The sequence below is a fragment of the Ranitomeya variabilis genome, chromosome 7, assembly GCF_051348905.1.
Source record: "Ranitomeya variabilis isolate aRanVar5 chromosome 7, aRanVar5.hap1, whole genome shotgun sequence".
Taxonomy (NCBI): domain Eukaryota; kingdom Metazoa; phylum Chordata; class Amphibia; order Anura; family Dendrobatidae; genus Ranitomeya; species Ranitomeya variabilis.
The window spans coordinates 98925042-98948322 of record NC_135238.1 but is presented as its reverse complement, the minus strand read 5'-3'; the positions used below and the strand labels follow the sequence as shown (position 1 = coordinate 98948322).

General features: G+C 45.8%; 1 protein-coding gene across 7 annotated transcripts in view; it reads left to right on the top strand.

Moving 5' to 3' along the window:
* TNRC18 (trinucleotide repeat containing 18) overlaps positions 1 to 23281 on the top strand; it is a 997170-nt gene that overhangs the window by 637663 nt on the left and 336226 nt on the right. The gene's annotated exons all lie outside the window — the stretch shown is intronic.

Sequence of the window (23281 nt, the reverse complement as noted above, 5' to 3'; positions counted from 1 at the left end):
AAAAAATAAAAAGTCATTATATACTCACCTTCCGCCGCCTTTCCCACTCCTCGCGACGCTCCGGTGACCGGTCCATGCAAGCGGCAGGTTCCGTTGGCAAGGATGGTCTGCGAGAAGGACCTGCCGTGATGTCACGGTCATGTGACCACAACGTCATCACGGGTCCTACGCGAGGACCTGCGATGACGTCACGGTCAAGTGACTGCGACGTCATCACACCCTGGGACCGGAAGCTGCCGCCTGCACGGCACACAGGCGACAGAACTACAAGGGACCCCTCGGAAGGTGAGTATATGTTTATTTTTGATTTTTTAACCTGTGACATACATGGCTGGGCAATATACTACGTAGCTGGGCAATATACTACATGGCTCTGTGGTGTATACTACGTCGCTGTGCAATATAATTCGTGGCTCTGTGCTGTATACTACGTCACTGGGCAACATACTACATCACTAGGCAATATACTACGTGGCTGGGCAATATACTACGTGGCTGGGCAATATGCTACGTGGCTGGGCAATATACTACGTGGCTCTGTGCTGTATACTACATCGCTGTGCAATATACTATGTGGCTCTGTGCTGTATACTATGTCGCTGTGCAATATACTACGTGGCTCTGTGCTGTATACTACGTGGCTGGGCAATATACCACGTGGCTGGGCAATATACTATGTGGCTAGGCAATATACTATGTGGCTGGGCAATATACTACGTGGCTGGGCAATATACTACTTGGCTGGGCAATATACTACGTGGCTGGGCAATATACTACGTGGCTGGGCAATATACTACGTGGCTGGGCAATATACTACGTGGCTGGGCAATATACTACGTGGCTGGGCAATATACTACGTGGCTGGGCAATATACTACGTCACTGGGCAATATACTACGTAGCTGGGCAATATACTACGTGACTGGCCAATATACTACGTGGCTGGGCAATATACTGCGTGGCTCTGTGCTGTATACTACATCGCTGTGCAATATACTACGTGGCTCTGTGCTGTATACTACATTGCTGTGCAATATACTATGTGGCTCTGTGCTGTATACTACGTAACTGGGCAATATACTACGTGGCTGGGCAATATACTACGTCACTTGGCAATATACTACGTGGCTGGGCAATATACTACGTCACTGGGCAATATACTACGTGGCTGGGCAATATACTACGTGGACATGCATATTCTAGAATACCCGATGCGTTAGAATCGGGCCACCATCTAATATAATATATACACCGCTCTATATTCCTTAACACGGTATATAATATGCCTCTGTGTATATAATAGATTGTAGTATACCATATAAACTCATATATAAGCCGAGTTTTTCAGCATATTTTTTTTTGTCCTGAAAACACCCCCCTCGGCTTATACACGAGTCATTGTCCCAGAAAAACGGAGGGGGAGCAGCGAGTCACAGAATATTCCAGTGCCGTGAATATTCATTTCTCTTATAGCGTTCAGAGCCACAGCCGCCGGCTTCCAGAACACATCCTACTTACCTTCCCTGCGCTCCCTCGCTGCATCTTGTTCCGGCGCCAGCAGCTCTTCAGGCCGAGCGATCATGTGTCTGCTTCTCATTAAGGTAATGAGTATTCACCCCTCTCCACTCCCATAGGCGTGGGTAAATATTCATTACCTTAATGAGTGGGGGACACGTGATCACCCAGCCACAGGAGCTGCTGGCACCAAAACGAGATGCTGCGAGGGCATGCAGGGAAGGTAAGTAGGATGTGTTTTTTTTTTTTTTATCGGAACCATGCATACATGAACAAGGAAGGAGCCATGCATACAAGGACGGGGATAAGGAGCCATGCATACAAGGACGAGGATAAGGAGCCATGCATACAAAAATGGGAATAAGAGGCCCATGCATACAAGGACGGGGATAAGGAGTCATGCATATAAGGAAGGGGATAAGGAGCTAAGGAGCCCATGCAGACAAGGATGGGGATAAGGAGCCATGCATACAAAGACGGGGATGAGGAGCCATGCATACAAGGACGGGGATAAGGAGCCATGCATACAAGGACTGGGATAAGGAGCTCATGCAGACAAGGATGGGGATAAGGAGCTATGCATACAAAGACGGGGATGAGGAGCCATGCGGACGGGGACGGGGGAGCCATGCAGACAAGCATGGGGATGAGGAGCTATGCATACAAGGACTGGGATAAGGAGCAATGCATACAAGGACAGGGATGGGGGAGCCACGCAGACAAGGATGGGGATAAGGAGCCATGCATACAAGGACTGGGATAAGGAGAAATGCATACAAGGACAGGGATGAGGAGCTATGCATACAAGGACGGGGATAAGGAGCCATGCATACAGGGACAGGGGAGCCATGCATACAAAGACGGGGATGTGGGGACAATGCATACCTGGCTTATACTCGACTCAATAAGCTTTCCCAGTTTTTTTCTGGCAAAATTAGGTGCCTCGGCATATACTTGGGTCGACTTATACTCAAGTATATACGGTATATTGTGGAGCTGTGTATACTTCTACTGTCCTGCATAAATGGTGTAATTCTCAGTATCTATTCTTATTATGTATGTGTGTGTATCTGTCTATCTATCACTCTGATTAATTGTGAGAAAAGTAGCGTACTCCTTATTGGCCCATGTGGCAACGTTTCGGATCCATAACTGCACATTTCTCTGATATGGAAGTGAAATGTTGCCACATGGACTAATATAGTGTATTAAAAAAAAAATCGGTTCCATTTTCTTCCACAAAAGTAGTACGATTCTCTTCTCACTTGCTGTCCGTGTGCAGTCGTTTTTTTTTTTCTCAGCAGATGTTGCAGTCTGATTCGGCGAGTCAGACGATTGAGAAGATGGAGAAATTAATTTCTCCGTCTCCTCCACACTTGTGCTGCGAGAGCATTGGAGCACGGACACTCGGATCATGCTCACAGCAGAGCAAGAGCCAAGTATCATTGGCAGATCACATCCAATGCCATATGCTAGTGTTATTCAACCCTAATGAGCACCTGTATTAAAGGGAACCTGTCACCCCTCCCCCCCCCCCCCGTCGTTTTTAACTAAAAAAGCCACCTTGTGCAGCTCTAATGCTGCATTCTGTGAAGGTGGCTCTTTTAGTTCTGGTCCCTTCCAACGCTGAAGTAATCGTTTTTAGAATTTGCCTGTCATACCTGTAGTTTGTCAGGGGGGCATGTCTCTTCCCCCCTGACACAAACGCCTCCCTCAGTACTCTGTGTGCCAGGCGCCACCTCCTCTTCCTTCATTAGCGTCTCCAGCGCCTGCGCTGTAAGTTTTTTTTCGGGCATGCGCAGCTTGCGCTGCCCTTCCAACTTCCAACGCAGGCGCCGGGGGCACTAATGAAGGAGAGGAGGAGGCGCCTGGCTCCGGAGCAGATACTGCTGGGCGGCAGGAGGAGTGCTGGTCCCCTGTGAGGGAGATGGCACCTCTGCTGTGAGTCCTCTGCAGAGCGGTCACTGGACGCTGTGCTCCTCAGTCCTCTGCCATCCTCTGGGCTCTCCTCATCCCCAGGGTGTCCCTGATGCCTGCCTGCGGTGTAAAGAGCACCATGTAAATGGACCTGTGTTCGATCATGCGCACTGCAGCGCCATTCACATGTGGCTCTTCAAATAACGCCTTTAAGAGGAGTGTTGAAGGGCAGAACAAAGTATAGCAAAATTCACTGATCGGGGATGGGGAGTGTTATAGTATGTGGGCTGGTGGGGTTTGTGTGGCAGGGCTGTTTTTTTTTTTTTGTCCCTGTCCGGCCCTGTGTGTGTGATTATACAGTGTGTGCGTGAGATTATACAGTGAGGCTGTGCGTGTCATTATACAGTGGGGCTGTGCCTGTCATTATACAGTGGGGTTGTGTGTGTGACTGTCACTGTATACAGTAGGACTGTGTGTGTGTTATATATATATACACTCACCGGCCACTTTATTAGGTACACCATGCTAGTAACGGGTTGGACCCCCTTTTGCCTTCAGAACTGCCTCAATTCTTCGTGGCATAGATTCAACAAGGTGCTGGAAGCATTCCTCAGAGATTTTGGTCCATATTGACATGATGGCATCACACAGTTGCCGCAGATTTGTCGGCTGCACATCCCAAAGATGCTCCATACAAGGCAGGATGGATCCATGCTTTCATGTTGTTTACGCCAAATTCTGACCCTACCATCCGAATGTCGCAGCAGAAATCGAGACTCATCAGACCAAGCAACGTTTTTCCAATCTTCTACTGTCCAATTTCGATGAGCTTGTACAAATTGTAGCCTCAGTTTCCTGTTCTTAGCTGAAAGGAGTGGTACCCGGTGTGGTCTTCTGCTGCTGTAGCCCATCTGCCTCAAAGTTCGACGCACTGTGCGTTCAGAGATGCTCTTAGGCCTACCTTGGTTGTAACGGGTGGCGATTTGAGTCACTGTTGCCTTTCTATCAGCTCGAACCAGTCTGCCCATTCTCCTCTGACCTCTGGCATCAACAAGGCATTTCCGCCCACAGAACTGCCGCTCACTGGATTTTTTTTCTTTTTCGGACCATTCTCTGTAAACCCTAGAGATGGTTGTGCGTGAAAATCCCAGTAGATCAGCAGTTTCTGAAATACTCAGACCAGCCCTTCTGGCACCAACAACCATGCCACGTTCAAAGGCACTCAAATCACCTTTCTTCCCCATACTGATGCTCGGTTTGAACTGCAGGAGATTGTCTTGACCATGTCTACATGCCTAAATGCACTGAGTTGCCGCCATGTGATTGGCTGATTAGAAATTAAGTGTTAACAAGAAGTTGGACAGGTGTACCTAATAAAGTGGCCGGTGAGTGTATATACAGTTAGGTCCATATATATTTGGACAGAGACAACATTTTTCTAGTTTTGGTTATAGACAATACCACAATGAATTTTAAACAAAACAATTCAGATGCAGTTGAAGTTCAGACTTTCAGCTTTCATTTGAGGGGATCCACATTAAAATCGGATGAAGGCTTTAAGAGTTTCAGCTCCTTAACATGTGCCACCCTGTTTTTAAAAGGACCAAAAGTAATTGGACAGATTCAATAATTTTAAATAAAATGTTCATTTTTAGTACTTGGTTGAAAACCCTTGGCTGGCAATGACTGCCTGAAGTCTTGAACTCATGGACATCACCAGACGCTGTGTTTCCTCCTTTTTGATGCTCTGTCAGGTCTTCACTGTGGTGGTTTTCAGTTGCTGTTTGTTTGTGGCCTTTCTGTCTGAAGTTTAGTCTTTAACAAGTGAAATGCTGCTCAATTTGGTTGAGATCAGGTGACTGACTTGGCCATTCAAGAATATTCCACTTCTTTGATTTAATTAACTCCTGGGTTGCTTTGGCTTCATGTTTTGGGTCATTGTCCATCTGTAGTATGAACGACGACCAATCAGTTTGGCTGCATTTGGCTGGATCTGAGCACACAGTATGGCGGCTCTGAAGACCTCAGAATTCATTCCTGTGTCACATCATCCATAAACACTAGTGACCCAGTGCCACTGGCAGCCATGCATGCCCAAGCCATCACACTGCCTCCGCCGTGTCTTACAGATGATGTGGTATGCTTTGGATTATGAGCTGTACCACGTCTTCACCATACTTTTCTCTTTCCATCATTCTGGTAGAGGTTGATCTTGGTTTCATCTGTCCAAAGAATGTTCTTCCAGAACTGTGCTGGCTTTTTTAGATGTTTTTAGCCTTTTTCTTCTTGATGCTTATGAGTGGCTGCACCGTGCAGTGAGCCCTCTGTAGTTACTTTCATGCAGTCTTCTCTTTATGGTAGATTTGGATATTGATACGCCGACCTCCTGGAGAGTGTTGTTCACTTGGTTGGCTGTTGTGAAGGGGTTTCTCTTCACCATGGAGATTATTCTGCGATCATCCACCACTGTTGTCTTCCGTGGACGCCCAGGTCTTTTTGCATTGATGAGTTCACCAGTGCTTTTTTTCTTTCTCAGGATGTACCAAACTGTAGATTTTGCCGCTCCTAATATTGTAGCAATTTCTCGGCTTGTTTTTTTCTGTTTTCGCAGCTTAAGGATGGCTTGTTTCACCTGCATGGAGAGCTGCTTTGACCGCATGTTTACTTCACAGCAAAACGTTCCAAATGCAAGCACCGCACCTCAAATCAACTCCAGGCCTTTTATGTGCTTAATTGAGAATGACATAACGAAGGGATTGCCCACACCTGTTCATGAAATAGCCTTGGAGTCAATTGTCCAATTACTTTTGGTCCCTTTAAAAACAGGGTCGCACATGTTAAGGAGCTGAAACTCCTAAACCCTTCATCCAATTTTATTGTGGATACCCTCAAATGAAAGTCTGAACTTCAACTGCATCTGAATTGTTTTGTTTAAAATTCATTGTGGTAATGTCTATAACCAAAATCAGAAAAATGTTGTCTCTGTCCAAATATATATGGACCTAACTATATATATATATATATATATATATATATATATATATATATATATATATTTATTTATTACATATAATAGATATTCATTCGCATGCTTGCAGTCACAAGACCACCTGTTCCCGGCGCCGGCACCAGAGAATCCTCACAGTGTGCACGATATGGGGATTCACACACACAGTGACTTTAGACATGTAGCTTAAGATCCGACAACCCCTTTAAGGATGGGCCGCGACTCATGGGCCACTGCTGTGTGGTTGCCCCCCAGGCTAAAAGTTGCCAGCCAGCCCCTGCCCCTGACCTCTGGATGACTTATTCTCCATAAGTCTAGCCAACCGCTACCATCCATAAACAGTGCCAATTGAGAGGGTGATTGAGGTAGAGTTTCCCCGGATGCTGCATCATCTAATCTCAATCTATCCATGGACTGATTCATAGCTAGATTAAAATCTCCCATACAAATAACGTTGGCTTCCGGATATTTTAAGGAGAAGCCCAAAGCCATACAGAGGACTGACATGATAGCGGGGGTGGGTTGCGGTTATAGATACACGGCAACACATACTCTCGTGAGTCGATGAATGCATGCACAAAGACAAAACGACCCTCTGGATCACGTCTCGCCTCCCATCTGACTTCCTTGTGTATCAACAGAGAGACCCCTCTTGAATAGCTAGTGTGGAAGGCATGTAGAGACCATTGTACCCACGGTTTTTGCATACATCGAGCCGTGTCCCTTGTTAAATGTGTCTCTATTAGTGCTACGACATGAGGGTGACATCTTTTTATCTGCGAAAATACCCTAATTTTCTTTCGAGGGGTTTTGATACCTCGTATGTTCCAGGTCATACATATAATTTCAGCCCCCATGTTTACATTTAAAGGGAGAATTAATGCATATTATTATTTTTCGGGTGCAGTTCAGCAACATCATACAGAGCAAAGAACTGGTATTGGCGGCAACCATACCTAGTAAACAATCAAAACTGGTACATAAAACCAAACAAAACTTGAACAGTAGGGGAGTATATCTCCATACTCCCACAGTCAGATTGAAAAGGGGATACCCTCACTGAATTCAGTGTCCGGTATTGTTGACATTTTCCGCACCCAGACGGAAAGCTCCATTTATATTGCCGTTAGTCAAAGAACCCAGATTAGGAGTCTTCCACATTCAGCCCCCTGCGAGACCGTAGCCACTCGGTCGCCTCCGCCGGGTCTGTGAAAAATAAGGAGGAGCCCTTATGGACAATACGGAGCCGGGCTGGATAAAGCATGGAGTAGACGATATTCTTATCTCTAAGTTGTTTCTTGATATCCATAAATCGTGCCCGCTGCTTCCATGGAAAAATCTGGAAAAATTGATATGGTAGCATTATCGAATTTAATGAGGCCCTTCTGCCGCGCCAAACGAAGGATGGCATCCCTGTCTCTACAATTAAGGAGACGTGCCAGAAAAGGTCGCGGTGGAGCTCCAGGAGGAAGAGGTCTCGTCGGGACCCTATGGGCCCTCTCCACCGAAAATGTTGAGGAGAATCCATCTCCTAGTGAAGACTTAAGCCATTCCTCCAGAAATTGCTCGGGCTGATGACCCTCCGATCGCTCCGGGAGACCTATAATTCGGATATTATTGCGGCGTAGTCTGTTTTCCAAATCATCTGCCTTTTGCTTCCAAGCATTTACGGAGCCAGCAGCTTTTGTCAGTTTAGCTTCCATAGGAGTGATAGTGTCTTCTATATGAGACACCCTCGTTTCAACCTCCGAAATACGCCCTCATAGCTTGCATGTCATGTCGCAGGCGGCCCACCTCAGTATGCACATCTTCTATTTTCTCCGTAAGAGATGATCTAGTGAGGGAGATAGCTTGCATTAACTGCTCGGATGCCTGTTTAAGAGTCAATTCATCTTCTTCTCCCTCCTCGCTACCATCAGAGGGACGACCTTTGCGCTGAGATGGTGCAGGATTATTTCAAAGATTGCGCACATTATCATGAGAATCGTCCTTGGTGTATTTCTTTAGTTTTTCAGCTGCCGCTGCTCCTTTGGAGTGCTGCATGGTGGGCACACAAAAGGGGATCCCACAAAGTAATCTCAGGGGTAATTATGGATAAGTTGTACTCCAATTTCGGATCCCGTATTATTAGGCACAAAACTATAGTTCAAGAGACCACTGGGCAGGCAGTTTAAGGTATAAGAGTTATAGAGATAACCGCTGTAACACACAAGCCGTGGGGACCCACAGTTACCACAGGGGGAGCAGCAGGAAAGGGGTTAATCCCTTTGATGTTATGGCGTTAGCTAGGAAGGTGTCCACCCGACAGGGGGGCGCAGGACCCAATTTCTCAGGGCACACACTGCACCACCCCTACTTCCTCAGGCACACGCTCACCCATACAGCGCCGCTGATAAGATTAAGAGCGCAACTTCCCTGTCTGTTAGGGTGTGCGCTAAGATAATTGCCACTGCCCCAGGCACGTACCGCCATTTGTGTCAGTCCTCCCAGCTCCCGTGCACAGGCATTCCGCTGCTCTTACCAGCGTAGTCTACCACCGCCGCCTCCAAGATGAAAGGGGCCCGGCTCCAGCAGAGAGTAGCGCCGCGTCCCGTATGTCCTCACGGCTCCCGTGTGCAGGCACCCCGCTGCTCTCACCAGCGCAGCCGACCTCCGCCGCTTCCAAGGCGAAAGGGACCCGGCTCCAGCAGAAGCAGCGCCGTGTCCTATGTTCCCAGGCGCGCGCTCTGAAAATGGCCGCCGCTACACATGGGGGTCTCCTGTTTGCTTCGGCTCCCGCAGCTCCCAGCCTCACGGATCTCCGCAACAGTTCCCCAGGAGGTCCACAAGACTCCCCGGTGTATGGGGTTCCGATTCTGGTTAGTACAGCTCGGTCACGCTCAGTGTGTACGGCAGGATCAGCTCAGGATATACGGAGCTCTCAAGATGCTTCCTCCTTCTTCGGCTACATAGCCACGCCCCCCTCCTGTCTTTTTCTTTGTAAATCTTTATTCATTACATAGTGGAATGTGTTGAGAACGATAAAACCTAAAAATTATCAACGTAAATCAGAACTAATATCCCACGGAGGTCTGGAGTTGGAATGATGCTCAAAATCAAAGTGGAAATTGAAGTTACAGGCTGATCCAACTTCATTGGAAATGCCTCAAGACAAGGAAATGATGCACAGTAGTGTTTGTGGCCTCCACGTGCCTATATGACCTCCTTACAATGCCTGGGCATGCTCCTGATGAGGCGGCGGATGGTCTCCTGAGGGATCTCCTCCCAGACCTGGACTAAAGCATCCGCCAACTGCTGGACAGTCTGTGGTGCAACGTGACGTTGGTGGATGGTACGAGTCATGATGTCCCAGATGTGTTCAGGTCTGGGGAACGGGCAGGCCGGTCAATAGCTTTAATGCCTTCATCTTGCAGGAACTGTTGACACACTGCAGCCACATGTGGTCTGGCATTGTCCTGCATTAGGAACCCAGGACCAACCGCACCAGCATATGGTCTCACAAAGGGTCTGAGGATCTCATCTCGGTACGTAATGGCAGTCGGGCTACCTCTGGAGAGCACATGGAGGGCTGTGCTGCCCTTCAAAGAAATGCCGCCCCACACCATTACTGACCCACTGCCAAACCAGTCATGCTGAAGGATGTTGCAGGCAGCAGATCGCTCTCTACGGCATCTCCAGACTTTGTCACGTCTCTCACATGTGCTCAGTGTGAACCAGCTTTCATCTGTGAAAAGCACAGGGCACCAGTGGCGAATTTGCCAATCCTGGTGTTCTGTGGCAAATTCCAAGCGTCCTGCACGGTGTTGGGCTGTGAGCACAACCCCCATTTGTGGACGTCGGGCACTCAGACCATCCTCATCGAGCCGGTTTCTATCCGTTTGTGCAGACACATGCACATTTCTGGCCTGCTGGAGGTAATTTTGCAGGGCTCTGGCAGTGCTCCTCCTGTTCCTCCTTGCACAAAGACTGAGGTAGTGGTCGTGCTGCTTGGTTGTTGCCCTCCTACGGCCCCTTCCACGTCTCCTGGTGTACTGGCCTGTCTCCTGGTAGCGCCTTCAGCCTTTGGACACTAAGCTGACAGATACCACAAACCTTCTTGCCACAGCTCGCATTGATGTGCCATCCTGGATCAGCTGCACTACCTGAGCCACTTGTGTGGGTTGTACAGTCCATCTCATGCTACCACAAGTGTGAAAGCACAACAACCAACATTCAAAAGTGACCAAAACATCAGCCAGAAAGCATTGGCACTGAGATGTGGTCTGTGGTCCCCACCTGCAGAACCACGCCTTTACTGAGTGTGTCTTGATAATTGCCAATAATTTCCATCTGTTAACCCCCTTCGTAACTTAATACCAAAAGAGAGTCGAAGAGTATTTATGTTAAGATTCTACGTAGTGCAGTGATAATAAATAATAATAATAATCTGTATTTATATAGCGCCAACGTATTCCGCAGCGCTTTACAGTTTAACAGTTTCAAGCACAACAGTCATAGGTAACAATGTTAACAATACAGTAATAAAGCAGAATAAAACAAAATACGACGACCCTGCTCGTGAGAGCTTACAATCTACAGTAAAGGTGGGGAGATACAAAGTACAGGTGTGTATTTACAATGATGTATTTACAATGATGGTCCAGCCATCTTCAGGGAGTGGGGGGTAGATGGAGATGGTGAATGGGCTACACACACACAAACATAAAATGAGTTTGATTAGGGAACGTGATAGGCCGCTCTGAACAAATGTGTTTTGAGGGAGCGCCTAAAACTATGCAAATTGTGGATGGTTCTAATATCTTGGGGTAGAGCATTCCAGAGGATTGGTGCAGCACGGGAGAAGTCTTGGAGTCGGGAGTGTGAGGTACGGATTAGTGCAGAGGTTATTCGAAAGTCGTTTGCAGAGCGCAGCAGTCGGCTAGTGATATCCGTGATATCAGTGATATCTGCGCATGCGTCGCAACGACTGACGTCAGGTAATACACATAATCTGATTGGCCCATCAGCCTTCTTATACCGACACACACGCGTCAGCAAACCACGCCTCCTGAAGAAGATCGGCGAAACGCGCGTTGAGGCGGCAGGCGGTGATTCATTACTTACCATCTATATTCTATGTAAGTTATACTATTTAATATGTGTCAGTTACTTTTGCACTTGAGCACCTATGATTCATATAAGTAGTACGCACTATTGCACTTTATTTTTTGCTTATATATGCAGCACTATCCTTCTATTCTCAGACTTGACTGATTAATTACATATACCCTTATGAGAGATGTTGTTGTTGCTGCAATTAGCTATATTGGCTGTGACAAAATGCTTTAGGACCCCTGATGGGACCAATTTTTAGCATGTTATCGGTGTATTGCTATATAATATAAGTAATTTAATATCGCTATCCTTATATAGATAGAATTTCTTATCCCCTATAATCCTGCTATTAGTGTCACTATGTATCTCTAGTTTTATCATTTTTTGATTAAATAAATTTTGTTAGAATTTTAACATAAATACTCTTCGACTCTGTTTTGGTATTAAGTTACGAAGGGGGTTATATGTGGTTATGATTATTTTGAGTAGTATTTATTATTTTGATTAATGAATCCGATGTTGGGGACAATTTGATTCTAATTTCCATCTGTTGTCTATTCCATTTGCACAACAGCATGTGAAATTGATTGTCAAACAGTGTTGCTTCCTAAGTGGACAGCTTGATTTCACATATGTTTGATTTACTTGGAGTTATATCCCGTTGTTTAAGGGTTCCCTTTATTTTTTTGAGCAGTATATATATATATATATATATATATATATATATATATATATATATATATATATATACATATATATATATATATATATATATATATATACACTGTGTTCCAAATTATTATGCACAAAGAGTTTAGGAGTGATAAGGTTAGAATTTTTTTGTTTGTCATTCAAACTCATTGATGGTGATGTGTGTCAGGGCTCTTTATATCACTGAAAGCAATTGCAGATACCTGTGCAAATTAGTTTGGCAGGTGTGTCCAAATAAAGGCAAGACTACTTAAGAAGGCTGTTCCACATTATTAAGCAGCCTACATTTTTTGCCAAAATGGGAAAGAAAAAGGATGTGTCGGCTGCTGAGAAGCAACAAATTGTGGAGTATTTAGGTCAAGGCATGACTACAATCAACATTGCCAAGACACTTCATCGTGATCAGCGTACAATCAAAAAGTATGTAGCTGATTCCCAGCACACACGTGTGCATGCTGATAAGGAAAAATTGAGGACTCTTTCCAACAGGCAATTGCGTAAGGTTAAAAGACAGCTGCAAAAATGCCTTGTCATAGCAGCAGACAAGTTTTTGAAGCTGCTGGTGCCTCCAACGTCCCCAGAACAACAAGATGCAGGGTCCTTCAGAGGTGCATAAGCCATCCTGTCAACCACCTCTATCCACTGCATAAGCAGAAATGGCTCCAGTGGGCCAAACGATACATAAAGACTGACTTCCAAACTGTTTTGTTCACCGATGAGTGCCGTGCAACGCTCGATGGTCCAGATGGATGGAGTGGAGGATGGCTGGTTGATGGACACCCCATGAAAAAACACGGCTAAGGCGCCAACAAGGAGGACGTGGAGTAATGTTTTGGGCTGGAATCATGGGGAGAGAGATTGTCGGCCCCTTTATGATCCCTGAAGGGGTAAAGATGAACTCCATAATCTATGTGGAGTTTCTAAAACAATACTTCCTGCCATGGTTCAAGAGGAAGAACCGTGCTTTCCGCAGCAAGATCATTTTCATGCATGATAATGCACCGTCTCATGCTGCAAAAAACACATCTGCATCTCTGGCTGCTATGGGCATAAGAGGACAAACTTATGGTGTGGCCACCATCTTCCCCTGACCTCAACCCCATTGAGAACCTCTGGAGCATCAGCAAAAGGAGTGTCTATGATGGCGGGAGGCAGTTCACATCTAAGCAACAGCTCTGGGAGGGTATTCTGTCCACATGCAAAACAATTGAAGCAGAAACCATCCAAAAACTGACAAATTCAATGGACGAGAGAGTTCAGAAGCGTCTTTCGAACAAGGGGTCCTATGTGCAAATGTAACATCACCTAGAATAAAGTTTTCACTTGAAAACTGTTTGATTTCATTTTGTAATAAGCTGATAATGCTTATAACTTCACAATTGACCATTTTTTTGTTCAAAATATAAAAAAAAGGTTGAAAACTCTGCTGTGCATAATAATTTGGAACATGCATTTTGAGTGTTTATTTTTTTTTAAAAAGATACTGTTTTCATAGGCAGTTTGTTCCAAAACATTGCAATTATACTAGAATAGTAGATGACTGGAAAATAACAATGACTGCAATTCAGATAGGTAATTTAGAGAAAATATGAGGAAATATTATTTGCATAATTTGGAACACTGTGTATATATATATATATATATATATATATATATATATATATATATATATATATATATATATATATATATTTATATATATATATCTCCACACATACTTGAATATAGATTACATAGTCTCCTTTATTATGTATATTGCTATCCCTTATACAGTACCCTCTCTTGCTATGTACAGCACCGTCCCTTGCATATTGGATTATATAGAGCCCTGTTTTTTATTACATACCGTCCTCTCTTGTTAGATATATAATGCACTGATGGCTGTTGGAGCATGGGAAAGCTTCTTTTCTAATGGAGGAGATGATTGATTGGTAGTTTGGTCACCGGCTACTCCATCAGCAGTCAGTTTATATCTAACAAGAGAGCGGACTATGTAATAAAAGAGGGTGCTGTGAACAAAAAAAATTACAAGAATACACTATGTAAGAGACAGCACTGTACATAACAGCAGAGGAAGCTATATAATAAGGGACTGCATCATATATAACTAGAGAGGATGATATGTAATAAGGGACGGTGTTATACATGATAAAAGAGGAAACTAACTAAGGATGGTGTTACACATAATAAGTGAGTACACTATATACTAAGTGACTGTGCTATACATAAGTGAGTACACTATAAGGACTGTGCTATACATAAGTGAGTACACTATATACTAAGGGACTGTGCTATACGTAAGTGAGTATACTATATACTAAGGGGCTGTGCTAGGTATAGTAATTGAGCACACTATATACTAAAGGACTGTGTAAAACATAATAAGCTATAATAACATCTTCCTCCACCTCCCCTGTTCCTAAATCCATTATAAATCCCCCTTCCTCCCTTTCCAATCCCCCACACTCCTCATTGTCCTCCTCCCCACATCCCATTATTGTCTTCTCCCCAACCCCAATCATTGCCTTCTCCCCCACCACCCCTATCATTGCCCTTTCCACCACCCCCATCATTGCCCATTCCACCACCTCCATCATTTCCTCCTCCCCCAGCACCCCCATTTTTCCCTTTCCACCACAACCATCATTGTCCTTTCCACCACCACCATTGCCTTCTTCCCCACCACGCCTATCATTGCCTATTCCACCACCTCCATCATTTCCTCCTCCCCATCATTGCCCTTTCCACCACCACCATCATTGCCTTTTCCCACACCACCCCATCTTTGCCCATTCCACAACCTCCATAATTTCCTCTTCCCACCACACCATTATTGCCCTTTCGACCACCAACATCTTTGTCCTTTTCACCAGCTCCATCATTGCCTTCCCCACCACCACCATCATTGCCCATTCCACCACCTCCATAGTTTCCTCTTCCTCCACCCCCATTATTGCTCTTAACACCACCCCATCATTGCTTTCTCCCCCACCACCCCATCATTGCCCTCTCCGTCACCCCCATCATTGCATTCTCCCCATCACCCCATCATTGCCCTCTCCTCCACCTATACACACAGACACGCACAGCACCATTCACCTCTCTGCATGTTCCCCCGCAGTACTATGCACGCATGCACCCCCTCACACACATACACACCACCACTCATCTCTACACGTACGTACACAGACAGCAGACAGCTCCTCTCCGCACGTTCTCCCACAGCCACAGCGTCAGTCGCCGGCAGCTTCCTCGTACTGGCACAGTGGCCGTGGCGCTGAATAATGATGTCATCCAGCTGTGCTGCTGACTGCTGTGTTAGACAAGCGCGAGCATGAAGCAGGACGGATTGCTGCAGCTCTGCTGCCATTTTCTCTTGTAGGCAGAGGAGCTCCAGGGATCTCTCCCTGCCCGTCGCACATGAGCTATCTGGCCAGGGCATCCCCCGGAGCCTCAGGGCCAGATAAACAAGCCAGATTGCCCTCAATGTTAGCCGCGCTGCAGGGGTCCCCCAGAGCCTCTGGCACAGCCGTTGCGGTCCAAATCCGGTGGGTCCCCTCACCACTCGGGGCCCCAAAGCAGTCGGCTGGCCTGCCGCCATTGGCGGGTACACCACTGCAAGGAGAGTAATGCTCTGGTCACCAGATGGTTTGTGTCATTACAGAATTTGTTTCAAGCCGAGAATTGGCAAGGAAATTTGGATGCCCTGTAACGGACACCCTGTTTGGTAACAAGTGTTCAACCCCTCAAGTTTGAACAGGGAAGGGGGGGATAAGGGAGGCAGCAATGGGAGCCATATACAATAGTCGTTGCGTGTACCTAGGATGTGTGTGGAAACACATCGAACCCACTGGAGAATGTTGTTTAATATAAAATACATTTCATTACATATATTTAAAGGGAACCTGTCACCCCGTTTTTTCAGTATGAGATAAAAATACCATTAAATAGGGCCTGAGCTTTGCTGGACAATAGTGTATTTTGTGTACCCTGATTCCCCACCTATGCTGCCGAAATACCTTACCAAAGTCGCCGTTTTCGCCTGTCAATCAAGGTGGTCTGGTCAAATGGGCGTGGTGAAATTGCTTCTTCTCCCCCAGATCTTGCTTATCTTTCCGTTGGTGGTGTAGTGGTTTGCGCATGCCCAACAGCAGAATGCACTGCGCAGCTGAAGAAAAAGAGCGCGATCTGCGCTATTCACCGCTTTATCGCTGGCGGCGGCCATCTTCCTGAGGCCGTACGTGCGCAGATGGAGCGCTCTGCTGCCCGGAGCTTCAGTTAAATGGCCGCGGGATGCCGCGCGTGCGCAGATGGAGATAGCGGCGGACATTTTCCTGAAGCCGAATTCGCATATCGGCTTCAGGAAAATGGCCACCGCGATCTCCATCTGCGCACGCGCGGCATCCCGCAGCCATTTTCCTGAAGCTCCGGGCAGCAGAGCGCTCCATCTGCGCACGCACGGCCTCAGGAAGATGGCCGCCGCCAGCGATAAAGCGGTGAATAGCGCCGATCGCGCTCTTTTTCTTCAGCTGCGCAGTGCATTCCGCTGTTGGGCATGCACAAACCACTACGCCACCAACGGAAAGATAAGCAAGATCTGGGGAAGAAGAAGCGATTTCACCACGCCCATTTGACCAGACCACCTTGATTGACAGGCGAAAACGGCGACTTTGGTAAGGTATTTCGGCAGCATAGGTGGGGAATCAGGGTACACAAAATACACTATTTTCCAGCACAGCTCAGGCCCTATTTAATGGTATTTTTGTCTCATACTGAAAAAACGGGGTGACAGGTTCCCTTTAAGAAAAAATAAAAACAACACCCATACATATTAGGTTTCTACACAGTTGTGACACCATGGAGAATTAATTCAACTGGCTATTTGGTTTGAAACATTAACAGTAAGGGTATGTTTCCACGGTCAGGAAACGCTACGTGTTTGACGCTGCGTACACCTGCAGCATCAAACACGCAGCATCCAGATGTTACAGCATAGTGGAGGGGATTTCATGAAATCCCGTCTCCACTATGCGGTAAAACACGCAGGCGGCAGACCCGCGTAAACAGACATGTGGCACGTCTTTCCAGAACGCAGCATGTCTGTTTACAATGTGGCGAAGCTCCGTCATCGTACCGTAAATTTACCATAGACTATCATTAGATGTCATAAAACCGCATCTAATGATTAGTCACGTGTAGTAACTGCGTAAACGCAGCTTACTACGCATGTCTACTACTTTAAATAAGGTCTTACCTGTCACACCGCCGGAAGTCTGTGTCCACTGCAGTTCTCGTGATAACTTTGCTTACCGCGAGAATTGCTGTGCACGTGACTGGGGGTTGTCTCCGGTCACCCTAAGCTAGATCTCACAGTCACCTGATCGCGAGAACTAGAGTGCAGGTGTTCGCCGGAGATCTGGTGGTCATCTACAAGCTCTGCTATGTCTGGATGTCAGGCATCCAGATGTAGCAGAGCTGGACTCGTCGTGGGACACTCGTTATTAAGGACTGCGTCGGACCAGGGAGTATACTGTTGGTTTATTTTATTTTTTTCAGAATCTCGATGGCTTCGCTTGGATTACCAGTGTAATAAAGATGGCAAAATTGTGTGGTGTTTTATTTCATTAATACTTTATTCTGCATGTGTGTGTGTGTGTTTTATTAACCATTTACCAACTATAGGATTAGTAATGGATAGGTGTCTTATTGACACCTCTTCATTACTAAGCCGGCTTAATGTCCCCTTAAAATTCAAAGGTGACATTAACCCCTTATTACCCCATATGCTACCGCTACAGGTCAGTGGGAAGAGAGAGGCTAAGTGCCAGGATTGGCGCATCTTACAGATGCGCCATTTCTGGGGCGGCTGGGGGCTGGTATTTGTAGCCGGGGGCAGCCAATATCCATGGCCCCTCTCTAGGCTATGAATATCAGCCCGCAGCTGTCTGCGCAGCTGCTATAAATTATAGGGGGACCCCACTTCATTTATTTTAATAGCCAATAAAGGCTAAATATACAGCTGTGAGCTGATAATCATAGCCTGGGAAGCTCCATGGGTATTAACCCCGTCCCAGGCTACAAACATCGGCCCCTAATCGCTGGCTTTCCCTCTCTGGTGCAGAAAGTTGCGTGGGAGCCCACACCATTTTTTTTTTCCAATTTTTTATTTATTAAACATATTGCATAACTCTTTATGCAACATTTTATTATGTTTATTACTAGACATCGGGCTTGGTATTATCTATAGATATACTGTATCTATTATCTACCTATTATCTATTGTATCTATCGATGTACCGTATATACTCGAGTATAAGCCGAGATTTTCAGCCCAAATTTTTGGGCTGAAAGTGCCCCCTCGGCTTATACTCGAGTCACGGTCGGCGGTGGGGTCGGCGGGTGAGGGGGAGAGGGCGCTGAGGCATACTTACCTAGTCCCGGCGATCCTGACGCTCCCCCTGCCCGTCCCACTGTCTCCGGGTGCAGCAGCCTCTTCCCCTGAGCGGCTCATTAGAGAAATGAATAGGCGGCTCCACCTCCCATAGGGGCGGAGCCGCCTATTCATTTCTCTAATCATCGGTGCCGGTGACCGCTGACAGAGGAAGAGGCTGCGGCACCGAAGACCAGCTGTCCGGGGGAAGGAGCCAGGGACGCCGGGAGCAGGTAAGTATCGCATATTCACCGGTCCTCGTTCCACACGCCGGGCGCTGTCTCCATCTTCCCGGCGTCTCTCTCTCTCCACACTGACTGTGCAGGTCAGAGGGCGCGATGACGCATATAGTGTGCGCGGCCTGATCAGTCAGTGCAGGGAGACGCCGGGAAGATGGCGCCGAGGAGCTGCAAGAGAGGTGAGTATGTGTTTTATTATTTTTATTGCAGCAGCACAGCTATGGGGCAATAATGGACGGTGCAGAGCACTATATGGCACAGCTATGGGGCAATAATGGTGCAGAGCACTATATGGCACAGCTATGGGGCAATGGTGCAGAGCACTGTATGGCACAGCTATGGGGCAATAATGGTGCAGAGCACTGTATGGCACAGCTATGGGGCAATAATGGTGCGGAGCACTGTATGGCACAGCTATGGGGCAATAACGGTGCAGAGCACTATATGGCACAGCTATGGGGCAATAATGGTGCAGAGCACTATATGGCACAGCTATGGGGCAATAACGGTGCAGAGCACTGTATGGCACAGCTATGGGGCAATAATGGTGCAGAGCACTGTATGGCACAGCTATGGGGCAATAATGGTGCAGAGCACTATATGGCACAGCTATGGGGCAATAATGAATGGTGCAGAGCACTATATGGCACAGCTATGGGGCAATAATGGTGCAGAGCACTATATGGCACAGCTATGGGACAATAATGGTGCAGAGCACTATATGGCACAGCTATGGGGCAATAATGGTGCAGAGCACTATATGGCACAGCTATGGGGCAATTATGAACGGTGCAGAGCACTATATGGCACAGCTATGGGGCCATAATGAACGGTATGGAGCATCTATTTTTATTTTTGAAATTCACCGGTAGCTGCTGCATTTTCCACCCTAGGCTTATACTCGAGTCAATAAGTTTTCCCAGTTTTTTGTGGCAAAATTAGGGGGGTCGGCTTATACTCGGGTCGGCTTATACTCGAGTATATACGGTATCTATCTAGCTATCGATAGATCTATCGATAGATGTATCGATAGATCTATAGATAGATTATAGATAGATATATCGATAGATACTATAGATAGATGATAGATAATAGATACGATAGATATAGCTATAGATATGATAGATTTATAGATAGATAGATCTATTATCTATCATCTATTATCTATCTATGTATAGCTATATTATCTATTTATCATCTATCTATTATCTATCATCTACCTATTATCTATCTATAGCTACTGTATATCTAGTATCTATTATGTATCTATCATCTATGTTTCTATTATCTATCTATAGATGTATCTATTTATCTATCTGTGTGTGTAAACATTCTTCAATGGAGTATGTAAAAGAAGAGGTTGGGCAAGGAAATTACATCACAATTCTTTTTTTTTTTTGTATATCTTTATTTAGCTTACAAAAACACACACAAATCCGCATGAAAAAACGCAGGTGACCTCAGATGCAGATTTTACCTGCGTCAAATCCTGAGCAAATACTGAGCCATTCCTGACCGTGGAAACGTACCCTAACAAATATAGAAAAAAAGCCAAAAGTAAAAATTATTTTTTCAATATTTGTACTGCAAAAAGATTATGCAGTACCGTAATTTAGAAGTACCCCAAAACAATGCTAAAAAGGATACGATTTGTTGTCCCTTAGGCTGCTTTCACACAACAGTTTTCTGCCGTCAGGCACAATCCGTCGAATGTTGGAAAAAACGGATCCGTCACAGATTGTGAAAAACTGATGCGACGGATCCCTTTTTTCAACGGATCCGACTAGCTGATGCCGCTAATTGGATCCTAAAAAAATCGGAGGATGCTCAGTTACAAAAACGGAATCCGGTTCCAGATTCCATCATTTGACGGATCCGGTGCCATAGGGTTCCATTGTAGCAAACGACAGATGGCGTCGTTTTTTCAACGGACACAAAAAAACGTTACTGTGTCCATTTTCTCCGGCCGCCGGAAAACCAATTTTCGATGGATCCGGCGAAAAACTGAAGAAACTGAGGCCATCCGTCGCTCATACAAGTCTATGAGAAAAAAACGGATCTGGCGGCAACTTTTGCCGGATCCGTTTTTTTCAAAATTCGCTGGATTGTGCCTGACTGCAAAAAACTGATGTGTGAAAGCAGCCTTATCTAACAACTAGATGGAGGCCCGATGCTATCTCATCGGGAGGGAGGTAATGTCGCGATGGGGGCAGGCTTTGCAGCGTTGAGAATCTCCCCCCCCATGTGCTCACCCACCTATCCACTCTCTCTTTCTCCATGTGCTGACTTCTCCCGTCTGTGCTCTCTTCTTTGACCTGTCTACCCCATGTGCTATCCCCCCTGTCTGTCTCCTTCCTGTGCTGTGTTCTCCCCTCAAAGACAATACTGACATTACAGCAGGAGATCACAGAGGATACATTTTGTGAGGTAAAATATTTTTTTAAAAGAGTCAGTGAAATATTTTACCTCACAAAATGAATCCACTGTGATCCCCTGCTGTAATGACAGTATTATCTTTTGCTTCCTCCCCTGCCCAAGAGCTGTGGTATGTTCGGTACACGGTCAGACACAGTCAATTTTTAAAATTAACTTTCGTTCGTGGGAAAACCCCTTTGTGACCGGCCTCCTCTGCCGGTAGGCACGTCGCACATCTGCTGCCGGGATCAGCTGAGTGATTCACTGCACCTGCGCGTAATTCATGCAGGCGCAGTAAATCAGACCACCGCCATCTTTGTGCAGACAGATAGCGGCGGTCACATTAGAACTGCATATGCGCTCTTCCTGTACAAAGATGTCGGCAGTTAGTGAATCATTTGGCTGATCCCGGTGGCGGCGTGTTCACGACGGTATTCCGCTTGTGGTACCACGCAAGAGGCTGCATGAGTGGTGCGTATAGTGTGTGTGTGTGTGTGTGTGTGTGTGTGTGTGTGTGTGTGTGTGTGTGTGTGGTGCGACGGTGTTCCGCTGGTGGCACCGCACAATAGGTTGGTACCAGCAGCAGTTTACATATTGAGACACCCATCACTTGGGTGTTCCAATATGGCGGTCGGCGAACTTCCTCTGCTTGGAATTCTGGGATACGGTGACATCTGGACAGAACAGGAAATGAAAACAGCCACATTAATGGAAAAATTAAAATGTTATGACTGCTAAAAAGAAGAGAGGCAAAAATAAGATGGGGAAAAATGTCAGGTCATTAAGACCCTTGTAGCTATTGCATTAAGGGGTTAACTTTAACATTTTCAGCATCAAAGAATGTTTTGGTAACCTTTGCATGTACCCAAGGTTTACAAGAATAATATCAATTTTTCTTTGGTTGACAACCATGAGCCCTTATATTTGCTGTAATGTAGCATGCTGGATGGATGGCATGTTATCTAATGTTGAAGCTTTCAGAGATGCAACCATTTTTCAACAGTGTTGTAAAGCTATGGTAAATGCCTTATAAAACAGAGGAGCATTGCACAGCGAATAAGCTTCCTTACCTTGACAAGCCAGCTGGTATGTCACTCTCCACAAGGAGAAATGTTACCCCTTAGACCCCAGTCCAGAGCCTCTCACCTAGCCAAATCAGTTCTCATGCTTCGCACTGACGAGGGCCAACAGCCCGAAACACCATGTCTGCGAATTGAGATACTGATTTGGCTTTTATCCTAAGTCATATTGCACGACTCGTTAAAGGGTTTATTGTGACTTGTAGGATCGCTACTTCCAACAGGTGGCGCTATAGAGTTAAGTCCTCTTTTTCTCAGAAGAGGCAATTTGCACATTATGAAACTGAGGAACATATTGTAATGCTAATGTAGGTAGATGGGTATAGTTGCCTTATATTATATACTTTTTTTTTTTTTTACGTATACTGTATGTCAGTGAGAATATCTCATTGACTCTAGCAATAGCCATTCAAAGCTGTCATAATTATTAAGTACTACATACAGGATATATCAGCTTTGTGTAACTTAGTGTGTGTTTTTTTGGAAACCTCATATCTGGTACATGGAATCATTGAGATGATTTGATGTGTGACACAATTGGATACAACACTTTGCACAATGTAATGAACTTACAATTATGCAAATATACCCTTGTCCTAAGAGAATGTGATGATTACAATTTATGGGTGGGTCTAATGGCCCCGACGCTCTGGAAAACCTATTTAATGTATGATTTGTTGACAGTGACATCACCATGTTTAAAGTGGTTGCCTCCTTTCATAAAGTCCCAGTCTCTGGATGGAGTTATATATAAAAATAAAGTATGCTGTATGTACTGTCCCCCGGGTCCAATGCAGAGTCCCCATCACTGCTGTCACCATGTGGTATTATTTGCAGTGCTGACATCATATAGAGGAGACATTATCAGTGCATGT